At 42.1% G+C, this 26,550-nt stretch overlaps 1 protein-coding gene across 3 annotated transcripts in view; it reads left to right on the top strand.

Moving 5' to 3' along the window:
- The window catches only part of LOC115299910 (S-adenosyl-L-methionine-dependent tRNA 4-demethylwyosine synthase), a 214,967-nt gene that overhangs the window by 137,735 nt on the left and 50,682 nt on the right, over positions 1–26,550 (top strand). The window lies entirely within an intron of this gene.

Here is a 26,550-nt window from a genome sequence, read left to right on the forward strand (position 1 = left end):
AAGTACCCTTCTGATTCTTCTTTCCCATTAACCCCATATCTTTTTAAAAAAAAATTTAAATGTTTATTTATTATTGATACAGAGAGAAACAGAGCATAAGTGGGGGAGTGGCAGAGAGTGCGACCCAGAATCTGAACCAGGCTCCAGGCTCTGCGCTATCTGCACAGAGCCTGACATGGGGCTCGAACCCACAAACCGTGAATCATGACCTGAGCCGAGGTTGCATTAACCCCATATCTTAACAGTTGGTATTTTCTGTTAGTTCTGCCTGTCTTCTTCTCTCGTAGCCATCCCCTTTTTCCTGCTCTTGTTGCTTTTGCCTTACGGTTCTTCCCACTTTACTCAAACGTGACGGATAATGAGAATCACTACAGAAGCTTCAAAAATAACAATTTCCTATTCCTAGCAGGATTTGAGAATCTGCATTTTAAACATCGCCAGTGACTTGATGTGCAGGCCGCATCTGGGACTCACTGTCCGGGAAAGCCTCCTCTCTCTCCTTTGCCCCGCACTCACTTTGCCATCCCTAACCCTTCACCGTCTGGCCCCAGGAAGGCAAGCTTTCCTGCTGACGTTGGCATTTCTGCAGATGTGCCCACTACTTTTTCCAAGGCTTTGGTTACCTCTTCGGAGGTGAGATTGTCCTTTCTTTCCATTTCTTTGACTGGTAGAAATTGTATGTGACCTTCCAGACTCAACGTCATCATTACCTCAATTTTGAAGCCCTTTCCAGTTGCAAGCAGCTGCCCGTGTCTCCTTTACGTTTTGTATCTATAAACGCACATGATTTCTTCTGTTTCATCTCAGCTTCTCTCTCCTCGACTGAATTCCTTCCTTGTATCTTAATTCCACACAAAGTCTAGCACAACACATTTTATGGTACTTGAAAAGTGTTTCTTGAATGAATAAATGGGTGGTAACTCAACAGAGCTCTGTAGTGGTAAGAGGTACACATACATTTTCTGGGTTCTTCGGATGATGAAAATTCCCCCTTCCCCCGTCTTGTGCTTGAGAAGTTAAATCGGCGCCTTTTTGGGCCGTTGGCACCGACACTATTTAGGCAATGCAAAATAGGCATTTGGTTTTGGATCTGACCTGTCTTGGATCATTTATAAAGCTGGCAAGTAGGCGCTTCTTAGGTTCCTAAAATCTCTTTGTCTCTGGTTTTCACCCTTACTTATTGCTGAGACAGGACATACATGGTGTACTAGTCAGAATACACTTTAGAAGCCAGACGGCAGGGGCTGGCATTCCCGGGCCATCTGAGACTGTTCCCTAGTCTATTCCGAGTCAGGTGTGGACGATGAGAAGTGGGCATCAATAGAATGGCTTAATGCCTTCTTCTTCTTCCTTTTTTTTTTTTTTGCTAAAATTTTCCCCAAAATGCATTCTTGCTTGGAGTTATAAGCCTTTAGATGTCCTATTCAGTTGTAAGTACTCTGGGCTGACTCATTGAGAGTAATGTGATCATTTAAAGCTGTGCAGTGTTTTCTAGCCTGTGAGCTTCTTACACATAACATCATAAATTGTGTCCATGTAGCTCTGGTTGAAAAAGTTTCCTTGGGCTGTTCCACTCTCCTCTGGGCTGGCGGATTAGGGCAAGCGCTTTCTAAGCATTTTGTAGCAATTAGAGTTCATGTTTCTTATTGTATTATGTTGCCATTTAAGAAAGATCTATGAGGGGCGCCTGGGTGGCTCAGTCGGTGAAGCATCCGGCTTCAGCTCAGGTCATGATCTCAGGGTTTATAGGTTTGAGCCCTACATCGGGCTCTGTGCTGATAGTTCAGAGCCTGGAGCCTGTTTCAGATTCTGTGTCTCCCTCTGTCTCTGACCCTCCCCTGCTCATGCTATCTTTCTCTGACTCTCAAAAGTAAAGAAAAAACAAACAAAAAGAAAGATCTGTGATAGGGAGCTGCTCTTCTCCCAAATTAACTCCAGCTATGTTGCTTACTTCTGAATATCTGATATTCTTGGTACAGTAGATACTATCAAGAAAGTTCTGCTTTACTGCTGTTTAATACTCAAAAATAAAACACTTATGTTGTAACTAAACTTATTAACTAAGGTCAAGCATATTATTACTGTAATCTGGCATCATTTGAGTTTTAAATAAAAATTTTTAAATGAAAGTGACTTTACAGTCTTCAATGAGAACATCTGTGCATTTGTACTATTCTCTTTATTGCCTGTTTAGGCTTTTAGTTCTTTAGTACTTTTTGTTATTTGTTTTAGGCTTAGCAAGAAAAGGCATTTGAAGAGAATTTCTTGAACTTTATAAACAGAAAAATTTGATTTGTCCCAAGGACAGAACAAAATCTTGTCCCAAGATTTTCAGCCTGTTTATGAGCTAGTGTCACCCATAGTAGAAGGAGGTAGGATATTTTGACTTTTTTTTTTACTCAGGCAAGGATAGTGTTTACAGTTCCAGGTCTTTATCCTTTGTCAAATTGTTCTGCTTCAAATATGAGGAGAGAGAGATATTGGTACTTGAGTAGATGGAGCTGAAAAGCAATTCCATCGAGATAACACAGCAAAAAATGTGTTAGCCTCCATTTCCGTCCACGACAGCTACCTGTCAGTCTGTTTTTAGGAACAGAGAACTCCATCTTGTAAATGACAGCACTGACTGCCTGTGGCAGGAGACCCGTCAGCCAGGCGACCAGATGTGTTTCTGCTGCATGTTGTTACGCCAGGTTGAAGATCTGGCAGCATAAGCAGTGGTGTTGATATTCCCGAAACCTTATCTTTGAAAAGAAAGACAAAAACCGTTGTCTGCGTTACATACTCTTAGGTCTCAGGAGTGAAGATCCGCACTCTTTCCGCAGATGTGGGCATGCTCTGACCTGATGTTATTAGAGTTAATATAATTTCATTGTTAAGAAAGGCTTATTGTACAGTAATGAAATGGATTTGTATGTAACATAGAGGTAAACCAATGTATCCATGTGGCCCACAATTTGCAGGTTAAGAAACAAACGTTTCTTATTTGACTTCCTTATCTCTGATTATAAAAACATTATGCGTTCATCACAGAAACTTGGAGGAGGTAAAGAGAAATATAAAGAAGCAAGGGAAAAGTTACTTACAAATCCAGGACCTCAAGATTCCTACTGCTAACATTAAAAAAAATTTTTTTTTCATAGTTCATTTATTTTTTGAGACAGAAAGTGACAGAGCATGAGTGGAGGAGGGGCAGAGAGAGAGGGAGACACAGAATCTGAAGCAGGCTCCAGGCTCTGAGCTGTCAGCACAGAGCCCGATGTGGGGCTCGATCCCACGAACCGTGAGATCATGACCTGAGCCGAAGTTGGATGCTTAACCGACTGAGCCACTCAGGTGCCCCACCTACTGCTAACATTTAAAGTACTTCTATTTAATCCTTCGGTGGAGGGGCCTGCGTTTTTACATATATAACTCAACTTTATATGTTGCTTTTTGCTGTTAACGTGGGGTCATAGCATTTTTTCATGCTAGTAATATGTCTGTATGACCTTTGTGTTTAAGACAGCTTAGTCTTCCATCTCAGCGTGAGATAATAGAAAATACGTATATTGGTTTCTGCACCTCGTTCCTGGCCTGGAGCTCCTAGAAGCATTGTGGTGTCCTAAGTGGTAAGGCCATAAGGAACATCTCTTGTTTTAATGTCTCATCTTTGACCGCATACTTAACCTAGGGCTCCTAAAACCCTAGTAAATTCCTGAGTGATAAGACCATGAAGACCATCTCTTGTTCTAATGAGGTGACTCTGGGTGGAGACTCCTAACTGGCCCCTAGATGGGGTGCCATCACCACCAAGACGAAGCTGATTAGAAGTCTGGGATTTTCTGTGAATGCTCCCCCCACCCCCAATCCCCTGTGCTTCCCCACTTCTCTAGAGAGGGGAGAGGGCCTGGAAATGGAGTGAATAATTGATCATACCCACGTGCGGAAGACTCCATAAAAATCCCTAAAGGGAGTTTGGGTGAACACATTCACACCGGGAGGGTAGCACACCCCAACTCCATAAGGACAGGAGCGCCTGTGCTGGGGACCGTCCCAGAATCCACCCTGTGTATCTCCTTATCTGGCTGTTCATCCGTGTCCTTTCATAAATGGGTAGATATAAGTGTTTCCCTGAGTTCTCCAAGCTGCCCTAGCCAATTTTTTAATTTTTAAAAAATGTTTTTAATGTTTTTATTTTTGAGAGAGAGAACAGACAGAGTGCGAGCAGGGGAGGGGCAGAGAGAGAGGGAGACAGAATCCAGAGCAGGTTCCAGGCTCCGCACTGTCAACACAGTGCCCGATGTGGGGCTCAAACTCGTGAATGGCGAGATCATGCCCTGAGCTGAAGTCAGATGCTTAACCGACTGAGCTACCCAGGCACCCCTGCTCTAGCCAATTAATCGAACCTGAGGGAGGAAGGTCAGAAACACACGTGACAGCCTAGACTCAACATTATTTAAAGCGTGCCGCAGAGTCAGAAATGAGTCAAGTGGTAGCACACCCAGCTGGTGTCGCAGAGAGTTGCTTGGTGGGGGCAAACCGCCCATGTGTCCAGTGAGCAGACGTGCTCTGAGTAGTAAGGGAGGACACGCAGGAGAGACACTGGGCCGTTCCCTACTCACCCGGTTCCCTGCCTGTTGGCTAGTAGGGGGTCTAGCGAGAGTCTGTCATGTTCTGGCACACTTCTTTAATTGTGCAGGTCTGACAGGAAGTCAGGTTCCTGCCTTTGTCACACTCCGAGAGGGAGCCTGATGTGTCTGCTGCTCTTGAGTTGCAACATACACACATTGTCACTTTAGATCGTTTCTGAAGTCAGGTGCAGCCGGAGATGGCATGTCCTAATTGGTAGTGTTGTTACTGTCATAATTGTGTGTCTTACAATCTAGATGAAATAGCATGTCTTCTCCCTTAGCTCCTGTTTAGGATGAACAAGTCTCCCCTCCACCGTCCTGACTAGTTCTGCTACTTATTGACCTATTTTCTTGATTTCCGCCTCCTAGCATTGATGCTGAAGTCTAGTCTCGAGCCTTAGTCCATCTGGCTGTGGCTTGGGTATGTTTTTTTATTTTCTTCTTTAAAAAAATTTTTTTTTAAATCTCTTTATTTTGAGAGAGAGAGACAGACAGAGAATGAGCAGGGGAGGGACAGAGAGAGAGGGAGACAGAGGATCTGAGGCAGGCTCCAGGCTCTGAGCTAGCTGTCGGCATACAGCCCAACGAACGCCTTGAACTCACAGACTGTGGGATCATGACGTGAGCCGAAGTCGGACATTTAACTGACTGAGCCACCCTGGCACCCCTATTGTCATCTTTTTGGGGGCTTTATCTTGCCCTTTACCTTCATCTAACGCTTGAGTCCTCTCCATGGGATGGGCCTCCCAGGCTGTAGATGCTGCCCAGCCTGGGTTTAATGCCACTTTACCCTCCTCTGCTTGACTAAAAAGGATGTCCTGGTTTTAGCCACTTCTGAAATCAGCCCAAGACTGCTGTGCTTGATGTCTCCGGTGGTGGCCTCCAAAGCCAGTGTCAACAAACTGACTGGTCCCCTCCCGGCCCAGGAAGTTCTGTAGCAAGTAGATTTTTCTCCAGATGTGACTTCTGCCTAAGCTCATTTTAGGGAGCGATGAAATTATTGCGTCTTGGGGTCATGTTGAGGCATTGGGTGATCGGGTCAGGCAGAGAGTTGCTTCAGTGGCTTGGGGACTCAGGAATGTGAAGATCATCTCTGTGAAGGCCAGTCAGTTGCTGTTGAAGGCAAACAATTGGATGGAATTGTTCAAGAAGGGTCTAGAGAAGGCCATAGAAGGGGCCTTGGGAAAATAAATTTTGAAGCTTTCAAAATGGGAAGCGTACGGAGGGTGAATCTGGGAAGAATTTGATAAAGGTGTTTGTTCAGTTTCATGCAAGTATGATATGTTACATACAACTCAAAGAAACAGTTCAGTTCCAGGAAGAAAAGGGGAAGGTTAAAGTAGCATGAAAAAGAAAGTTGGTTTATCAGTTAGTCTCTAATGACTGTGTCAAAAAGAAGTAGAGTACGGTATTTTGTGTCGAAGCCATTGCGTAGTGGGTTGAATGGGGATCATAGAGATTAATGTTAATAAATACTAACCTTTTGAACCAAGAGCAACAACATTCTGAAGAAATTAAAGGTATTTCCTTTTATCAGATAAAAATTTATCTAAGCGTATCTGCTAAAACCCAAGTTGAAAATAAATATTACTGTAATGAAGAAAGTAAGACGACCCCTATGCTGCCAGAAGTCAAAGGTAAAAAAAACACCATTGCTATAATGCGTATCTTCCAGAGTTTTCACTCCTCTGTGTATGTATATGTATGTGTATTTTACTTAGAAAATGGAATCATACCATACATATTTTTACAACTGTACTTTTTAGTTATAATACCATATTTAAAATATTTATTTAAAATATCAACTTCTGTCAGCCTAGATTAATTTTGCCTATTTCCTGGAGATAACAATTTAATTTTGCTTTTGGCGGCCTTCCCAGACTCCCTCCTTCCTCCTCCCTGGTTTATATCCCACACTGCCCATACCCAGCACTTATGAACTTGAACGATCCCTGCGAGAAGGCAGAGTGTGTGTCATGGCTTTGTGCCCACCGTCGTATTCACCATTGCCACACGACCACAATGGGACAATAGAGATTAATGTTAATAAATACTAACCTTTTGAACCAAAGATTCGTTGTGTGTAGCAGTTATGAGCTTGGGATTCCACTCCCCTCTTGATGCGTATTTAATTGTTTCCCAACGGTTCATTGTGTAGTGGTTAGGAGCTTGGGATTCCGAAACTACCCAGGTTTGAATCCTACTTCTTACCACTTCTTGGTTGTGTAATATTGGTCGTGGGATTCAGTTTTCTCATCTGTAAAATGGGGTTAGTAGTGCCTTTCTCATACGGTCTAGATAGAAACATCTAAAACATTATGGAGTACTTGTATTTAAATTTTAAACTATAATGCCCTCTATCACCAATCTTGCGTATATGATGGATTTGGGACATTTAAAAAGATACCATATATGAGGTAGTAAATACTAATGTAACTTCCATCTAGCTTAAGAAATAAAATATTATAAAGGCAGTTGCAGTCCCTGTGAACCTCTTTTCTATTATATTTCCTTTTCTTGCCTCTCTAGCAGAGGTAATCAATATGTATTTTGTGTTTATCTTTCCATGCTATTTTTATACTGCCCTCTATATTTACAACTCCATAAACAGCTGTTTTCCATAATTTAAAACTATGTACGTAATAGTATCATCCTATAAATATCGTTGTGCAACTTTTCCTTTTTTTGGCCATTTAAAAAATAAAATTTACCATTTTAATTATATTTACAGGTACAACTCAGTGGCATTCGATACAGCCATATTGTGTAACCATCACCACCATCCATTTCCAGAACATTTTTATCTTCCCAAACTATTTTACAGACATTAAACAATAACCCCCTCCTTGCAGTTTTTGCGTGCTTAATATTATATTTGTGAGATTTACTCACGTTGCTGCATTTTGCTTTTGAGACACTGTAGCTGCTACATAGCAATCCGTCCTATAAATATCACAAGGTATTAATCATTCTCCTGTGAATGGGCATTTAGGTTTTCCCGAAGTTTTCAGCTCTGCAGTGAACATTAGTGAGTCTTGTGTACCCGGGCAGTAGTAGTTTCTTTAGGGTCTGCACCCATTACTGGATTGTAGGATATACACATCTTCAATTAGATTTGTGGTTTTTTTCCCCCCAAAATACTCAGGAAAGTGGCTGAACCTCAGAGGCTGGTGTATGAGCGTCTCCGTTTTCTATCCTCACAGGCACGCGGTATTGTCGGCTGTTAAAACTTTGCCGAGCTGATGGATGTGACTTGGCGTCTGTCTGTGTTTTTATTTTGCATTCCTCCAATTAGTGGGGCGAGCATCTTTTCATGTTTTGGCCCATTTCCTTAATCACCTTTATATACCTTGCTTATTTTTCCATTGGTCGTTTATATACATTTTTTTTTTATTATTATTTCTTTCAGTAACTGTCTATCCCTAACATTGGTACGGTTTGTTTTTTTCACTTCCTTCAAGACTCCATTCACATACTGCGTCATCAGAGAGTTATTTGCTAACCATCCTGGGTAAAGGAGTTCCCCTTCCCGGTGGCCTGTCCCTCTCCCCTGCTTGTCTGTCACAGCGCAGGTGGCTACCTGACTTGTGTGTCTATCGCCCGTCTCTTCCCCAGTTCGAGCATGCGCACATAGGCTCTAGAGAGCGGGGACATTGTCTTGTTCCCTGCTGCGTCCTCAGCGCCTCCCATCATACTTTGCCTGTAGTGTGCACTTAATAAACACAGAGAATGAATATCAGACCACACGTACGCTGGTGTTCAGGTTTCCAGAGATGATTACCCCCACTGTGGACCATGTAAACCAATGCGAAAAGATGATAAAAAGATACCATTCACCCATCTTTGTGAGCCTTCACTGGGTAGATACATCCAGTGCATCAGAGAACCTAGGAAGAGCGCTAAAGATTTCTGCGGGGCCAGAGAAACTAAAGTTGACAAAGATACAGATAAATATTCCTAGTTCTCTCCAGCTCCCCTCAGGGCCTGCCCTCCTAACCCTCCCGGCAACAACTAGATAAAAAGTCCTCAGAACCAATGAAATAGAGAGATAGATGTTCTATGTCCACGTTTCTTATTTTGTTTGAGATATATATTTACATACTATGGCATTCTCCCTTCCAAAGTGCAGTTCACTGTGTTTTTCTGCAAAGTGCTAGCTGCCTGCAGGATCTGCCCAGCAAACCCGCCCAGGCTCGCCAGGGCGGTCCCCCCACCAGCAGCTCCCTGGTGTTTGTCTCTGGGAGCCAGGTCCGCGCCACTCCAGCCTTGCTGGCAAGACTGGAGGCTAGGTTCAAAATTGAAATGAATATAAAGTGGACCTTGATCTTGCATAGAGCATTACTACCACACGTTCCTATGTTTAATAATAAAGCTTCGACAGCTAACATCTATTCAACGATCTCGAAGTTCTAGTCCTGCTGATGTTTATGTGTATCGCTCTGCTTTATCTTCACACACTTCTTATGAGGTAGATAGTGACATTGCCCTCATTTTACAGATGAGAAAACTGAGGCTTAGGAAGCTGTTTGGCCTGTTACTTGTTGGCATTTGTTTATCCTACATAGCCACAGTGGAGGCCACCGTTTCTGAGAGTCTGGATGCAGCTACTGAATACCGGAACCTGAAAACTGGTGTTTGTCCTCCGGTTTGAATCGCAAGTGCTTCATTGTGTCAGCCATGACTCTGTAATCCAGCAGGTGGAAGTTAGTCCTGCTGCCTAACATCGCCACTTTTCCCTTCTTTAACTTATTTTTTAAACTGGGAGAGTAGGTGTATTTATGATGTGAAGAGGTGGGGATTTTCATGGGTTGGCAAAAGTTTATGAAAACATTACATTATGTAGCTCGGTAGTGGTCTATTGCCAAGATATTACTAATACTGAGGGGAGATATCATCTGACCTGAATAACGTCGTAAGTTATAGTCGACCTCTTGTTTCACATGGGAGGGAAATATATACGGATTTAATCATCACAATCGTGTAATTCAGAGTGCTCCCTGATGAGCTGTGAAGACTGATAGTAATCTTTGTAACTTGATGAAATGTAGGTCCCTATTCTATGTATCAGTATATTATAGCGAAATCATCAAGGAAATGTAAGCATAATTGACGGTTGAAACTAATATATTTTGGTGAGTGGAAGAAAATTGCACGTTTTCCTGTTTTCTTAGAGGTGTTTTTGGCTGAGAATTGGTTGGTTCACATAACCTTCCTCCACCCCTTTTAGAAAGAGAGGGGCTGGGACTAAAGATTATTCTAATCAAGTCTTACGAATTCCTACTCTCAAACAAAAAAAGAATTCCTACCGTCTTGCACTTTACCCCTTGATTGTTATTCACATCTAAGACTAAGGCTTTTTCTTTATCCTTTTCTGAAGGGAGAATTACAGAATATTCCAAACTGAACTTAAAAATTTTTTTTTTACACTTATTTATTTTTGAGAGACAGAGAAACAGAGATTGAGCAGGGGAGGGGCAGAGAGAGAGAGAGAGAGAGAGAGAGAGAGAGAGAGACGCAGAATCTGAAGCAGGCTTCAGGCTCCAAGCTGTCAGCCCCGAGCCCGACACGGGGCTCGAACCCACAAACCGCGAGATCATGACCTGAGCTGAAGTTGGCCGCTTAACCAAATGAGCCACCTGGGTGCCCCCAAACTGAACTTTTTAAACCATATATTTGATCGCCCTACCTAGCAGAACATGGTAAAATGGCCTTTACTGTTTCTACTGGGTGAAATGTCCCTAAACCCGCATAGAAGGAACTCCCGCTTGGCAGGGGTGGACTAATTCAACACCCTGTTGGCGGTTTTAACAGACTCTCTTGGAGGCATTGCTGGGTGACTTAGTCTGCAGAGCGTAACGTTGCAGCCTCCCCATTGGATAGATTGCATGTCTAGTGGTGGGCGTCGAGACCCAGCCTTGAAAGAAGCCATCTGTGCGGTGCCCATGGGGGGCGTCCGTGAAGCCCCCCTGCATCTTCACCACTGTGGTGCTCAGTAAGCGCCCGCAGCCACTGTTGAAAGCGACCTCATCTCAGCAGCACAGAGTCCCATGCGCTTGTCCCCTGCCCCTCTTTGTCATCTCAGGACACTGAGAAATATGTTTAGACGGAGAAACCTGGGAGATGGCTGCTGATCTGGAATCCGCCTTGTGTTCTTGTTAGACAGTTGAAGCGGCTTTGGAGAAAGCCCCTGGGCAGCTGCCTCCCCGTGGCCGAGGGCCTGCTTTGCAGACAGGAGCAGAGCGTTCCTTCCCGCTGGGCCGGCCTCTGTGCTGACACCGTGTTCTGTGGAGCCTTGGCTTGGCTTTCCTGAGCCTGATTTCTAGAGCATGTGTAGCCACTTCCAAACCCAAGAGGGTGACAAATCCTCTGTGATGCTCTACTCCAGGACATCACTGTTGCTTGTCAGTACCCTTCTGTACCTGTTTATCTTGGATCCTGTGGGCCTCCAAGGTTGGGCTGCCTTTCAACCAGCTCTGGCTCCCTGCTTTGTATGAACCCTAGGAAGTGTAGTGTTTAGCCAAGGCCTCTGTATGATGCCAAACAGGGAATGTGGGGTAGGAAGCTGGGTAGCCCTCCTGGCCAATCAAGGACATCCAGTGCTTTCTGAGAATCTGTGGGGCACAGCCGGCAGATCATCCTGTGTTCAACGTAACTGAACACGTTGGTAGACCTTCTAAACAAAGGTCTAATCTCTAGCCGCCGAGTATCAGTTGAAAGTGATCAAGAAAATCTGACGAAGATAGGGTCAGATGCTTGTATACAGTTGTCCTTAGCCGTAATCAAAAGCCATGAGGGTATGTAAATGGGGACCCTGGCCATCTTGCACCTGGCACAGTGCTCTATACGTGGTCCAGGGCTGCAGCACACGTTCAAGGTGGAAGAGGTTCTAAATTGGACAGTTGGATGCTTTTGTTAGCGTGAACTTTTTTGCTGTTAAGATCGACCCTGATTCTCAACACTGATAGACAGGGCGGTGGGGTGGGTGCCTGTGTGGCCTGCCGGAGGCTTCTCACAGAGCTTGTGCTCCAGATCCACACGGCTATGTCTTTGAACACCGGCTCCACAGGGGGGCGCCTGGGTGGCTCAGTCGGTTAAGCGTCCCGCTTTGGCTCAGGCCATGATCTCACGGGGTTCGTGGGTTCGAGCCCCGTGTTGGGCTCTGTGCTGACAGCTAGCTTCAGATTCTGTATCTCCCTCTCTCTCTGACCCTTCCCTGCTCGCACTGTCTCTCTCTCTCTCTGTCCCTCAAAAATAAATGAACACTGGCTCCACCCTGGAGAGCTTTGTGACCTTAGGCAGCACCTGTGTGCTTCACATCATCTATCTGTAAAATGGGGACAATAGAGCACCCACCTGACTGGGCTTTTGTGAGGATTAAATGAGTTACTACGGAAAGTGTTACTGGAAAGGCCTAGAAAACAGAGTAAGACTTGATAAATGCTAACAGACTTCCAACTCTCCAAAAAGGGTGAATTTATAATTTATATTTCATGTTGAAGATTATATGTGTCTTGAATTTTAAAATATTTGTTATTTTAAATAAAAATTACTCCATGAAAACACAGACTTAAATTTATATCTATTTTGGATATGTGTATTTTAAAGCATTCCAGATTTACCTGTTTTGACTGTTTAGACCAGAAATAACTTTTTTTTTTTCTTTTTAACTCTAACTCTTGAGAGACAGGAGAAGTTCAGTATGGGGGGAGGTTCTAAAAAGAGTTTTGAGGGCACGGGGTGGCTCAGTCGGTTAAGCATCCAACTTCAGCTCAGGTCACGATTCATGAGTTCGAGCCCTGCGTCGGATTCTGTACTGACAGCTCGGAGCCTAGAGTCTGCTTTGGATTCCGTGTTTCCTTCTCTCTTTGTCCCTCCCCCACTTGCGCTCTGTCTCTGTCTCTAAAACACAAAACATTAAAAAAAATTTCTTTAATAAATAAAAAGTCTTGATACAAACATCTGCAGCACATAATCTAACCTATTGCTTTTCTTCATGTGTATAATTTGTGGATCCTTTTTTATCTTTGGTTTTATTTTATTTTTTTTATAGTTTATTTATTTTTGAGACAGAGAGAGACAGAGCACGTAGGGAGGGGCAGAGAGAGAGGGAGACACAGAATCTGAAGACAGGCTCCAGACTCTGAGCTGTCAGCACAGAGCCCAATGCGGGGCTCAAACCCACAAACTGGGAGATCATGACCCGAGTTGAAGTCGGACGCTCAACCGACTGAGCCACCCAGGCGCCCCTTTATCTTTGGTTTTAAAACGCAACAAATATTTGTAATATTTAAAGCAAGTATACTTAGGCACACACACACACACACACACACACACACACACACATTTATATGCACTTATATGTATTTTTGTGGTATCTTTGTGTTTATTTATGTGTATATAAAATACATATGTACATATGTATGTATTTTGCAGTATCTCCAAATAAAAACTTGAAGTCTCAAAACATGAGAAACTGTAATGCTCACTATATGAAAAGTAAGTTCTGTTTCTCTCTCTTAGGATTCATTTCTTTGTAAATCATTACATTCCTTTGTGACCTGTTAACATAAGAAGGGAAAGATCCCTTGTTTTTTGCCTTTAGAACTTACAAAATACTAGTCAAGCCTCTCATTTCTTTCCTTGAATTTTTCTCAGTTATACGATCTGTGTTTTGGGATGGGGATAGTTTTGGAAAAAGATTTCTAAATCAAAGTTTAAAATAAAGTTAATAGAATGAACAGAGTTGATAAAGTTTAAAAAGTACCGGACTATTTTAAACTTAATGAAGATGCTACTACCAACCATTATGTAAAAGGATAATAAACCCAGTAGAGAAATAAGCCAAAGATGCAACGCTTAATGGAAAATGAAATACAAATGGCCCATAAATATAGATAAAAATGTCAGTGAGGAAACAAGTACTCTCATACATCTCTGGCAAGAATATAAATTGGCCCAACCTCATCTTTGAAGGACACTTTTATGGTATCTCTTAAAATAAAAAATGTATGTGCCCTTTGAGTGAGTGGTTCATATCTTGTGATTACCCTGAGACATAGTTAAGTCCGCACGAAGTAAAATATATGCAAGATTATTCATTGTGACATTATTTATAATAGCAAAAGATTGGAAGCAAACTAAATATCCATCAGTAGGGAGCCAGTTAAATAAATTATGGTACAGCCATACAATTGAATTCTTTCTGATCTGACTGTCTGAGGGAGGGAGGGAGATATTTGGCCGTTTGCCTCTTTGTCTCTTTTCTTGGTGTTCTTACTTTTAAAAAGGATAACCCATCAGAAGCAGCCCCAAGAGGATCATTTTTCTAGGGAAAAGAATTGTAAATGCCGCGTTATAGTCCTCTTCTTTCTAGTGGTAACAGTCATTACTGACCAACGCAGGGAAGGTGATGTAGACGCAAGGATCGGATTGTAAATCACACATGGGGGGTGATAGACGGTGGACATGCTAATTGTCTCATGTACAAACATTCTCATCATAAGCACTTTTTCAATGTTACATATATTTGTTTCTCCTACATATTCTAACCAACATGAGTGATTGGTCATCTTAAATTTGTTATTTGCTTACCGTTTCTTACAGTGCTTCGTGAAAAACGTTGGCTTTTCTTTCATGTTCTATCTCCAGTCTCCTGTTGTCGCCTGTGGAGGCTTTTGGAGAGTGATTGTGTTTGCAGTTACTGCTCAGTCAAAGCGGTTGACTGAACCCCAGGGGTATCTTTCCAGTCCTCAGAAAGTGAGCATAGAGGAGGAACTTGATTCCATCGTGGCACCATACCAGCTTGTGACCTTGACTAAACTCCTGCTGAACGTCCCTGAAGCCTTTGCTTCCCCATCAGTTAATGGGGTCAAGTCATTCCTTACATGCCAGATGGCATTTAGAAATTAAAGGATATTACGCATGTGAAAACTCTTAGTATGTACATTCATTGGTTGGCACGTGAGCTCACTAATGTTAATCTGTTATTAATGAAATTAGTTCAGACTTAAACGGATCATCTGGCTCTTAGAATGATTTTTGGTTACAAATGATTGTCAACATTTTAAAGACTTTGTTTTTACTGTATTTATTTTGGCCAACTCCTACTTTGAGTTTATTATGTGTCAAGTCCTATGCTAGTCCTGTGGATATGGCTTGGTGGTGCCCTTGAGGAACTGTAGTTTTCTGGGGGCAAATGGACAGTTTCAGCAGGAGGTGACAAGTGCTGGGACAGGAGGACGCACAAAGCCTATAAGAACAGAGGGAGACACTGCGATCAGAAGCTTGCTGCAGGAGGTGACGGGAACTGAGCCTGAGAGTGAACCATCAGCTACTATTAGGGCATAATTTCTAAGGGTCACAGAATGACACAGAGGTCAAAGTAAGCTTCCCTCCAGCCCTGGTCCCCCAGCTGCCCAGAGCTGCCACTGACCGTGAAGGTATATTCCCAGTGGGAAAGAAGAGCAGAGCTTGAAGATTCAGAAAACTTGTGTGGCTTGTTTGCAGGGTCAGTTCTGCAGGAATCTAAGAGCAGGGGGATCGGTAGGGTGAGGAGTGGAATGACAAGGTAAAATCAGTGTTGGGAAGGAGGTTCCGCAACTGTGGTTAAAACAAAACAAAACAAAACAAAACAAAACAAAACAAAACAAAGGTGCCTGGGTGGCTGTTAAGCGGCCGACTTTGGCTTGGGTCATGATCTCATGATTCGTGAGTTCGAGCCCCGCATCAGGCTCTGTGCTGACAGCTCAGTCTGTGTCTCCTTCTCTCTCTGCCCTTCCCCTGCTCATGCTCTGTCTCTCTATCTCTCAAAAATAAATACGGATTAAAAAATTTTAAAAACAAAACAAACAAGAACAACAACCCGGATCTCTAACAATCAAAAATGCAAAATGGTCTTAGAGATTTTGCCGTGCACAGATTTATAGTGCCTAGCACGCCAACAGGTTAAAAAAATTTGTTACATCTGTGGTTCTAAAAACAGTCTCAAGGGGCGCTTGGGTGGCTCAGTCGGTTAAGTGCTCGACTTTGGCTCAGGTCATGATCTCACAGTTCGTGTGTTCGAGCCCTGCGTTGGGCTCTGTGCTGACCAGCTAGCTCAGAGCCTGGAGACTGTCTTCGGATCCTGTGTCTCTCTCTCTTTGACCTTCCCCTGCTCACACTGTCTCTCTCTCTCTCTCTCTCTCTCTCTCTCTCTCAAAAATAAATTAAAAAAATTTTTTAAACATTCTCAAATAGTCATTTGAACATGAAAAAAACATTTTTAAATATATATTCCAATTAGATACTTTTTTATTTAAAAATTATGTTGAACAAAAACATTCATAATAGCTGTATAACCATGGAGTCATGAGTGATGTTTTAAGAACTTTTCCACTTTTCACTAAAAATAAAATCTATGATAACATTAGAGGAGAAAAATGTATATTTTATCTTTAAAGCTAGCTGTAATTTTATGCAGGTCATTAATGTGGCAATGGATGATTTATCCCTTAGAAATTTTTAGAACTTGATGGGTCTAAATAACCAAATATACAGAGTAGTATCCATTTTGGACAGATGGCTTTCAGGGCCAGCCTTTTCCCACATGAGCAAGTGTCTCTTATGTGAAGCCTGATGTATATTAAGGTCAGTCCTGAGTAGATTGTGGCTTGAGTGATAGTGAATAGTAGTGACGCACTGCAGCTCAAAAAATGATGGATGGTTTTTAAAGATCTAGCTTCCCACAAGTTAACAGAATTTTACCTACCCTTTGACTCCTGTATCGTCAGATTATATGACCGGCATAGGAAGAGACACCTCTCCCCAAAAATAGGCATAACCCACAGACCATCTCCCTTTGGGGTGTTGGTTCCCTTTTTGTTTTTAATACCCAAATTTCACAGAGCATCCGCGTCTTTCACCACCGTGTGCTTAACGGGTATATTTACAAGGGCAAAATCTATGTATTTTTTTCAAAACACAGGATAGCATTTAAAATAAAATGATGATGCAAGGAAAGTCCCGAATGACATTCCAGAGACAGTCAGTAGATCATCAGAGTCAAGTGTGGATGATCTGAAAAGCTCACCAGGTGGCGGCTCAGAGGGCCCGGCTCCTGGATCGTGCGGGCAGTGCGAGAGGCGGCGGCGCTTTCCTGTGTGGCTGCTGTTAGCCTGTTTCTTTTCACTTGTTAAGTCGGGAAATGGTGTGTATAGACTGGTACAATGGTTATTACACTTATGGGCACTTTACCTTGTTCTAGTTTCATGTTAAGAAAGTCTCTGGCGGTTTTGAGTGGATGTGTAGGATTTTAATTTTTCTCACTTAAAATAATGGGAAATATGCTTCATTTAGCATTTTTGTGTATGATACTAGGTTTTAGGAACCGATTACTGCCGTTAGCTGGGAGATGTCTGTGTTCCTATTGTGATGGATCTTGGTATGTGTTTCCTATGGCTACTTTTTTTTTTTTTAAAGTTTTTACTTAGAATCTAGTTAACATACAGTGTGTTGGTTTCAGGTGTACAGTTTAGTGATGTGGCACTTCCATACGGCCCCCGCTGCTCCTCAAGACAAGTGCCCTCCTTAATCCGCATCGCCCGTTTCCTCCGTCCCCTTCCCCCTCTTCTGTTGTCAACAGAGTTCCAAATATAGGTGACCCAAGGGCTGATACAGTGTCTACGAAATAAGAGAAAATATGTATGTTGGCCTCTGTCCCTGCTTCCAGGCACAGAGCTCCTAAAACCCTTGTAATTTTCTAAAATGGTAAAAGCACTGAGACTGAGAGCATCTCTTCTTCTGATATTTGGTCTTTGGCCCCATTTCCTGACACGGCTCCAAAATCCCTTGGGATTTTCTGGGTGATCGCAGTGCCTTTTGTTCTAATGAGGTCACCCTGAGTGGGCTCCTCCATAGGGGGGCTGGTCACCAGACCAAGCCATGATTAGAAGCTTGGAGTTTTCAGCGCCATATCTCATTGTCTTGAGAAGGGAGAAGGGCTGAAAATGGAGTTAATGATCTATCTATGTGAGATCTAATGATCTATCTATGTGATCTATGCGAGCAGGCCTTCCTAAAATCCCGGCGGCACGGGTATGTGTTCAGGGAGCCCCTGGGTTCTGAACACTTGGAGAGGCTAGGAGAGTACGGGCCTGGGGAGGGCCCGGAAGCTCCCTGCCCCTTGTCACATACCTGTGCTACACTTCTCTTCCGTCTGGTGATTCACCTGTATCCTTTATCATATCCTTTTATAATAAACCGGCATATAGTAGGTAGACTATTTTTCTGAGTTCTGGGAGCTGCTTTAGCAAATTAATCAAACCCAGAGGGGTTATGGGAATTGCTGATTTATGGCTGATCAGTCAGAATCACCTGGACTTGCAGTTGGCATCTGAAATGGGACAGGTTTGTGGGACTGAGCCCTTAACCTGAGGGATCTAACTCTGTCTTCAGGTAGATAGTGTCAGGATTGACTTAAATTGTAGGAGACCCAGCTGGTGTCACATTAATACCTTAGTGTGGGAAAAATTCCCCCACATCTGGGGTTGGAATGTTATGAATGTGGTAGTTGTGTGACAGTAAAGGAGAAACACAGGAAAGAGTGAGGTTTGCTCAGGACCTCACAGTATCATCAGACACCCAAGGTCCTAACTTTCTCCTCTGACATTCAGTGTAGGACTTTGGTTCCGAAGTGGACTTCAATGGTCCAAAACTCTTGCTAGAGCTCTCGGCATCATGATGGCATTCCAGCCTTCATTTTGAGGAGGCATTCTGAGAATGGATGCAAGAAGACGACTCTCCTCCTCCTCCAACTCCTCCTCCTTCTTCTCCTCCTCTTCCTCCTCTTCTTCTGCTCTTCTTCCTCCTCCTCTTTAAGCTTATTTATTTATTTATTTTGAGAGAGAGAGAGAAGGTGCAAGTAGGGGCAGGGCAGTGAGAAAGGGAGAAAGAGAGAATCCCAAGCAGGCCCTGCATTGCCAGCACAGAGCCCAGCGCGGAGCTCAAGCCCATGAATGAACCATGCGATCATGACCTGAGCCGAAGTCAGACACCTAACCAAATGAGCCACTCAGGCGCCCCACATCTTCTTTTTAAGATGACTTGCATAACTCTTCCCTTTATATCTTTTTTATTTTTTGGTGGGGGAGGGGCAGAGAGAGGGGACAGAGGATCTGAAGCAAGCTCTACTGACAGGCTGACAGCAGGGAACCTGATGTGGGGCTCGAACTCACGAACCATGAGATCATGACCTGAGCTGAAGTTGGGCACTCAGCTGACTGAGCCACCTAGGCGCCCCTCTCCCTTTATATCTTGTTAGCCAAAACTTAGTCCCTTGGCACAGCGTGCTGAGGGAGGCTGGGAAGTATAATCTGACAACAGCCGAGTGCACTGTTGTCCCTAAGTAGTTCAGGCATTCTGCTTGATAAGGAGAAGTGGAGAATGGGTATTAGCAGGCAACTAGTAATCTATTCCAGTGACAGCACATATCACAAGTGACAGCAAAATAAGCTGGAGAAGAAGAAAATAATCAAGGTAAGAGAAGTCAGTCAATTTGAGGGAAAGACCCTCAAATATTTACATATAGAAGATTATCAATGCCCATTACCGAAGTAATCTCAGTGGTTTGGTGGAGATGGAAGGCAGATTGCATAACGTTTCTGAGAAGGACAGAGAACAACTGGCATCTTGGGAGGGGAAGGGAGACAGAAAGCTTTGGGCTTTGTTTGGGGTGGGGGGTGTTATTTGTGGCTTGGTTTGAAGTGGAGGAGGCCTGAATGTGAACATGTAGATTGAGGGGAAGATGATCTTTATATATCTTAAATAGAGGTGTGTTTTATTTCTAGTATCTAGACTACTGGTTTAATTGATGCCTTAGGATTCTTGCATTATTGTGACGTATGTGCATGTGTTGCTAAGTTAAATAGTATTCTTTATACTCATTCAGCACAGTGTTTTTAGTAAAAATTTTTTTAAAAGTTAGTGATAGTCCTGGACACCATGTTGGAACTGAGGTCACATAACAAAGCTTATTTGAGAGGTCAAATCATTTGTTCTCGTGGGATCTATTATGTAATAGATCATGGGTTTTTATCTGCCGAAGGAATGGGGGGCGTGGACACAGCAAGGGGACCCAGGTGGTTTGAACAGACATTTGAAAAAATGACCGTCATTTTCAGTTTGTTTTAACTGATATTTACTTTGAATTTTCAGATAGTGTTAAGGGGACATTGCTTGTTAATCGGAAGTCGTTGGGTGTTAGAAGTCATTGAGATCTTTAACCACAAATGGGTATTCCAGAAGTCATCAGCCTAAGAGACCAGCCACTGGGCATTCTCTCCCGCCACTTTGTAGACTTCATCCTCTCCAATTTCCTTTGAATGGAGTAATTCAAAGCCATTTTCACCTCAAGGCTCATTTAAAACATTTTAGCTTAGGTATTGCCATTTTGGAGATTTAGAGTTGAACCTTTTTATGAGAATCATTGTGTTTGATTTATGAAAAGAGTTTAGAGGAAAGGGAAATTAAAAGAATGGTCAGAAGCTAATCTCTTCTTGTTCTTGAAACCAGAAAGAGGGAGGCACTTTCTCAAATTGACATTTGAAGACCTTTATTAGTGCATTTGGGAAAAGAAGATAGCAGAGACTCGGAGTTTGGTTTGATTTATGGCAGCAGGAAGCTAACCCGCTCCTCGGACGCGGCCGTAAGAAGCCAGTGTATGTGGCAGAAACTCATTTGCCACCTTCATAGGAATAATAAGAAAAAAAGTTATACCATTAGTTCCTTCCTAGTCTGAGATACTGGATTGAAATAAATACCATTTATATTCAGTCGTTTGCACCTTCACTTCCTCCAGCCACGCAGTGGTGGAAAAAAAGGTGTTTTGCCTGTAACAAGTTAGAAATGTTAAAAACCACAGAAATAGAATTTGAGCAACGCTTAGAGTTTATTAGCTTCATCTCCACTAGTTTAAAGAGTCTCTCTGATGAGTTAGCTTCTAAAGCTTTGGAGTTTGCGGTCGTGGCTCTAGATGTTGAAAAATTTCGACCTGGTGCAGTGACTGAATGAGGCCTCTCTGTTACATTACCATAAAGAGCATTTCTGTTTCTTCCTATTTCTGCCTCATGATGGAAAATTACTGTCTTCTGATTTGATGTACTTGAAAATATCTGCTAGACACTGAAGATACTGGAGGATCCTTCAGTTTTAGGTCTGTTTTTGTGTTTGTGACTCATTACAGTTCAAGTGCATCTTCTCTGTCTTTCCCAGGGGGGGCGGGCACGGCAGTAATTATTCGGAGATTCCTGGTTCCCAGTTTCTGGGTGTGCTGGGATGTAGGGGCCGAGGACAAGGATGGAGTAGAGAAGGGAACAGATCACTTCCTGCCCATCTTTTTAGATGGTCCCGCTTAGTAGAGTTGCATTTTGAACACATTGGTTTCTTTATCAAAAGTAAAGATCATATCCTTAAAAAGTCCACGAACACCAAAAAGAAAAAAAAAAAAGTCCACGAAGTAGGAAAGGTCACATTTGAAGAATTTTGCACTTAGAGCAAAATTCAGATTGAAGTTTGGAATGATAGTGAATCAATGAAAGCTCTTGTAAATACTATGTTCATAGAGAATGTTAGCACATTTCATATGTCTTTAATTAGTAATGGGCACTCTTCAGTTAATTTCTATTCTCTGTTCCTTGCTTGCAGTATATTTTCAGACCCCCACCCTAACAGTAACCACATCATTGCAAATTTGTTTTGGTCTGTGTTTATGCATAGTAAATCAAACCTTTGCATTTTCCTTCCGGTTTGACCCATGACTAAATTGTTGACTTTCGAGTTCTACTGTGGTTCAAGAAACCCAGAGAATAGGGTGCTTGAAATTAAAAGCCTGGGGGTAAACTTTATTGAATTCATTTAATTTATCGTATTTTAAAATGTTCTCCTTAGCACATAGAGTTAGCTACCTGTAATGCCACCTAAGGTAACTTTATGCCAGATCTCACCAGGATTTATTGAAATTAGAATCCCAGCCTCCTGATAGGTTCTAAAGTGCAGTTTAAGACCTGGTTGTGTTTTGTGTCTTTAACTCCTACTCATGACTATAATCCAAAAACCTCCACTGCTCTACCTTTTATTTTCTGGCCTTTTCTTCTCTTCCTAAAACCCAGGTCTCTCTTTTTTGTAATGTCTCTCTTAATAGTGATTCAAAAGCTCCTGTGCATTTTTGCGTAAATGTTCACAGTTAAGGGAAATGTACACACAGGAGTAAGTGTGCAAGTGGTGGGATTTTAGAAACAAGGAACTGGTGACCAAGGAGGTCTTACTGTCTCTAGAGGCAGCATCTGAAGGCACTTATTTTCCGGCAAACATTGTGGAGACTGGTGTGGGGGTGGGAGACTACAGCCCTGGGCCCAAACCTGATTTGCCTCTGTCCTTTTTTTTTTTCTTTTAATGTTTACTTATATTGGGCAGGGAGAGACAGAGACAGAGACAGAGACAGAGACAGAGACTCCCAGGCAGGCTCTTGCACTGTCAACGCAGAGCCCAACACAGGGCTCGGTCTTAGAACCCTGAGACTGTGACCTGAGCCAAAATCAAGAGTTGGACACTTGAGGCTCAGTTAGTTAAGCATCTAGCTCTTGATTTCAGCTCAGATCATGATCTCAGGGTTCATGAGTTCGAGCCCCGAGTTAGGGCTCTGTGCTGACAGCGCAGACCCTGCTTTGGATTCTCTGTCTCCCTCTCTCTCTGACCCCCCTCCCCTAAATAAATAAACACTAAAAAAAAAAAAAAATCCAGATACTTAACAGCTGGAGCAACCCAGCTGCCTGTTTGCACACTTGCTGGGGCCGCCTTCCTGCCCCTCCGGCGGAGTAGAGAAGCTGCCACAGAGACTACTTAGTTCCCGGGGCCTGAAACAGAACAGGTTTGCGCCCCCTGGGTTGGACTCCCCATCGTGGTGCTGGGGCCTTGCTGGCTAGGGGCCTGGTCCACAGCTGCTTCCCCTTTGGTCCTCCTGAACTTGGCACTGCTCACCTTACCTCTGCTTGCTTCCTGCAACTCTCCCCTCCCTTGGTTCCTTAGAACATCTCAGTCCTCATTTTCTCCCTCGTTCCTTACCACCTTCTCCACCTTAAGGCTCCTCCTCGCACCCTCTTTCTGGAGGTGTTCCTTTGTCTCCCATGATCTCGCTGGAGCACAGCCTTCTGTGCTCACACCACCCCCCAGCCCCATTCCTGCTCCTGAGCTCTGTTTCCCGTTTTCCAACTAAAATGCGCCTCCAGACATAGGCAGCTCTGCTGACTCCTGGGTGAAACCAACCTCGTCTGTGTTCTCTCTCCCGCCTGCTTTCCCTCGTCTCCCTTCTCCCTAGCACCACTGTTCTGCAGTCACCCTTCACCAGGAAGCAGTCATTTTTACACTTACTTCACACTTGCCACCATTGAGATTAGCATCGGGCTTTCCCTCTAACTACCAAAGCAACACATGAGGAGTGTAAGTCCTTTTAATCTTATGTTTATGTATACCCATATGTACCAGTATTTTTTTAGGCATTATACTGTATGTATTGTTTTATAGTTTGTGTTTTTAAGATAAAAAATTACTTGTCAAGTCTACTCTCATAAAGATGCAGAAGCATAAAAACGGAAAACCTCCCTGTTTTGAGCCCCTACTCCCTTCTCACCTTAAATCTTATTTCCCGAAGGGATTTCTGTTTACTTTAGAAGCATCTTCATCGACATATTTAGTGCATATAAATGATATTTGAATATTAAAAATACAAGCCGGCTCTTGCTTTATATAGTGCCCGTATGTTGCCTTTTTTGCTTATCAATTTATATTGTACCGCTTTGTGTTTGAATGCAAATAGTTTTACCTCATTCTTTTACATCGCTGCACCCATATGGCTATGTTGCCTAGCCATTTCCTGATTGATGGTTGTTTCTACTTGTTTATTATTATAACCAATTGAGTATGTTTGTATTTTTCAATGAACTTGTATTTTAGAACAGTTGTAGAGCTACAGAAAAATTAAAAAGACAGTATAGAGAGTGCCCACGAACCCCTACTATTATTTTGCTATTATTAACTTGTTACCTTTGTATGGTACTTTTGTCATAGTTCATGAACAAATACTGATACATTAAATTAATATTTTATCCCAACTTTCCATTTCTGTTCGAGGATCCCAGATTACATTTAGTAGTCTTGTCTCCAAGTCTTGGCTGGTTCGTTTTTCAGACCTTGTTTGCGTTGCCTTGGTAGTTTTTAGGAATACTGGTCAGCTGTTTTGCAGGATGTCCCTGGATTGGGATTTGTCTGATGTTCTTCTTGTGATTTGACTGCAGTTACATGTTTTTGGGAAGAAGATCACAGAGCCAAAATTTGTATACATTAAGATTCTCTCTTTGAGCTGTAAAGTTCTGTGGTTTTGATAGAAGCATAGTGTCATGTATCCACCATTACAGTATCATATGGAAGAATTTCACTGCTCTAAAAAATCCTCTGTGCTTCGCCTATTCAAAATTCCCCACCTTCCCCCAAATCCCTGGCAACCACTGATCTAACTCTCTACAGTTTTGTGTCTTCGGTATGTCATAAAATTGGAATCTTAAAGTATGTAGCCCTTTCAGACTGGCTTTTTTCACTTATGTATTTATTCATTTAGGTTTCCACCATGTGTTTTCACGGCTTGATAATTCATGTCTTTTGATCACCAATATTTCACTGTATGGATACAGCACAGATTATCTGTTCCTCTATTGAAGGACATTTTGGTTGCTTCCAGTTTTTTGTGATTATTATATAAGTCCCAAATACTGTAAACATTTGCATGCAAGTTTTTGGGTGAACATAATTCTTGAGTAAATATCTAGGAGCTCCATTGCTGGATGGATGGTGAGTCAGTGATGGTGAGGTTTAAGGTTCAATGAACTACTTGAGCTGTCTTCTGAAGTGGTTGTAACATTTTGCGTTTCCCCTAACATTGGAGAGTTCCTATTGGAGTTCATTCTCATCAGCATCTGCTATTGTTGGTTGTTTAGTTTTAGACCTTCTAGGAGCCACATAGTGGTATCCCTTTGTTGTTTTAATTTATGATTCTTTAGTAGTAAATGGTGTTGAGCATCTTTCATTATGCCTGTTTGCCACCTGTACATCTTTTTTCTTGAGTTGTTTGTTCAGATCTTTTGCCCGTCTCCTAATTGTTTTTTTAATTACGGAGTTTCAAGAGTTCCTTATATATTTTGGATATGAAATTTTTACCAGCTATGTGCTTTGCAAATACTTTTTTCAACGTGATTTGTCTTTCATTCTCTTAACGGCGTCTCTCTCAGAACAGAAATTTTTAGTGTTAATAAAGTCACTTACCAATTCATTCTTTCATGGATTATGCTTTTGGTATTGAATCTATAAACTCTTTACCAAACCCAAAGTCACATGGTTTTCTTTTTTGCTTTCTTTTAGAAGTTTTATACGTTTGCATTTTACATTGTGTGTATGTGTGTGTGTGTGTGTGTGTGTGTGTGTGAGAGAGAGAAAGATGTAAGGTTTTTATCTAAATCCATTTGTTTAATTAATTAGTTAATTAATTACTATGGATGTCCAAATATTCTAGCACTGTTTTGTTGAAAAGACTGTCTTTTCTCAATTGAATTGACTTTGTTCCTTTGCTAAAGATCAGTTATTTCTATTTGTCTGGGTTCGTTTCTTAGCTATTCCGATGCTCTGTATGTCTCCTTTTGCCAGTGTTATACTGTCTTAGATACTATAGCCTGATAGCAAATCTTGAAGATGTGTCATGTGAGTTCTCCAACTTTGTTCTTTAGAATTGTGTAGGTTGTTCTAAGTCTTTAATGTTCTGCATAAACCCTGCAGCCAGTTTGTCAGTATCTATGAAATAGCTTGCTGACATTTTGTTTGAGATTATGTTGAATCTGTAGATCAAGTTGGGAAGAAGTGACCTCTTAACAACATTGAGTCCTCCAATTCATGAACACAGAATATTTCTCCTTTTTTCTTTAAAATAAGATTTTTTTTGATTTCTTTAATCAGACTTTTATAGTTTTCTGCACCTAGATCTTGTGTATAGTTTTATTAAATTTATGTACCTGTCTTTTATTTTTGTGGTGCTGTTGTCATTTTATTAAAATTTTAAATTCCAATTGTTCATTACTGGTATATAGGCTTGTATATACATCTTGTGTCCTGTGATCTTGCTATTCTCACTTAGTAGTTCTAGGAGGGTATTTTCATATTTTCAAATAAAAACAGTTTTATTCCTTCCCAATTTATATACCTTTTATTTCTTTTTCTTGTCTTATTGTAGTGGTTGGGTCTTCTGGTACCCTGTTGAATAGAAGGGACAAGAGGGAGCATCCTAGCTATACTCCCAGTCTTGGCGGGGGAGAGAAATATCCAGTTTCTCACAGTTAAGTGTCATATTAACTGTAGGTTCTTTGTAGATATTCTTGATTGTTTTGAGGAAACCCCCCCTTTATTCCTAGTTTGCTGAGGATTATATCATGAATAAATGTTGGCTTCTGTCAAATACTTTACTGCATTAATTTATATGATCATATGATTTTTCTACATTGGCCTATTGATGTGTGATGTTGAATTTTTTGAATACTGAGCCAGCCTTAGATACCTGAAATAAACCCTAGCTGGTCTGCATGTGTAGAGTGGTTTTTAAACATGCTTTGATTGCTAACGCTTTCTTTTTAAATCTATGCTCATGAGAGATATTGACCTCAATTTTCCTTTTTAAAATGCCTTTATCTGGTTTTGATAGTAGGATAATGCTATGGCCTCAGCATTCCGTGAGACGTGGTACCTCTGCTTCTGCTTTTCTGGAGGGATTGTGGTGAATTGATGGCATTTCTGGCGTTGATGTTTGGTAGAACTCATTTGGGCTTAGAAGGTTATTAATTAGGGGCACCTGGGTGGGCTCAGTCGGTTAAGC

Source organism: Suricata suricatta, chromosome 8 (assembly GCF_006229205.1).
Source record: "Suricata suricatta isolate VVHF042 chromosome 8, meerkat_22Aug2017_6uvM2_HiC, whole genome shotgun sequence".
Taxonomy (NCBI): Eukaryota; Metazoa; Chordata; class Mammalia; order Carnivora; family Herpestidae; genus Suricata; species Suricata suricatta.